This window comes from Hylobates moloch, unplaced genomic scaffold (assembly GCF_009828535.3).
Source record: "Hylobates moloch isolate HMO894 unplaced genomic scaffold, HMol_V3 SCAFFOLD_7, whole genome shotgun sequence".
Classification (NCBI taxonomy): Eukaryota; Metazoa; Chordata; class Mammalia; order Primates; family Hylobatidae; genus Hylobates; species Hylobates moloch.
In genome coordinates, this window is record NW_026652282.1 from 133,742,490 (window position 1) to 133,743,079 (window position 590).

The window sequence follows — 590 nt, forward strand, 5'->3', positions numbered from 1 at the left end:
CAAAAAAAAAAAAAAAAAAAAAGACTCCGTCTCAAAAAAAAAAAAAAGTATACAGGAGGATGTGTGTAGGTTATATGCTGTGCCATTTCATATCAGGGACTTGAGCATCTATGGATTTTGGTACCCCTGGGGGTCCTGGAACCAATCCCTGTGGATACCAAGGGAAGACTCCACTCAACTCTGCCACTACAGACAGTATGTAAGGAAATGGGTGTGGCTGGGTTCCCAGAAAACTGTATTTACAAACAGCCAATGTCTACTTAGGTGAGCTGCACATTGACCTCGTTAGCTCGTTATTCCTTCTTGCATCTCAGATTGTTCCATCTAGTACTGGGTTTCTTCTGCTTGAGGCACACTGTTTGGTGAGAAAATGTTGGTGGCAAATTCTCTGCTTTTGTTTGCACTTCACCATCATATTTGAAAGATTTTTTTGTTTTAAGATGGAGTCTTGCTCTTTTGCCCAGGCGGGAGTGCAGTGGCACAATCTAGGCTCACTACAACCTCTGCCTCCCGGGTTCAAGTGATTCTGCCTCAGCCTCCCACGCAGCTGGGATTACAGGCAAGTGCCACCATGCCTGGCTAATATTTGT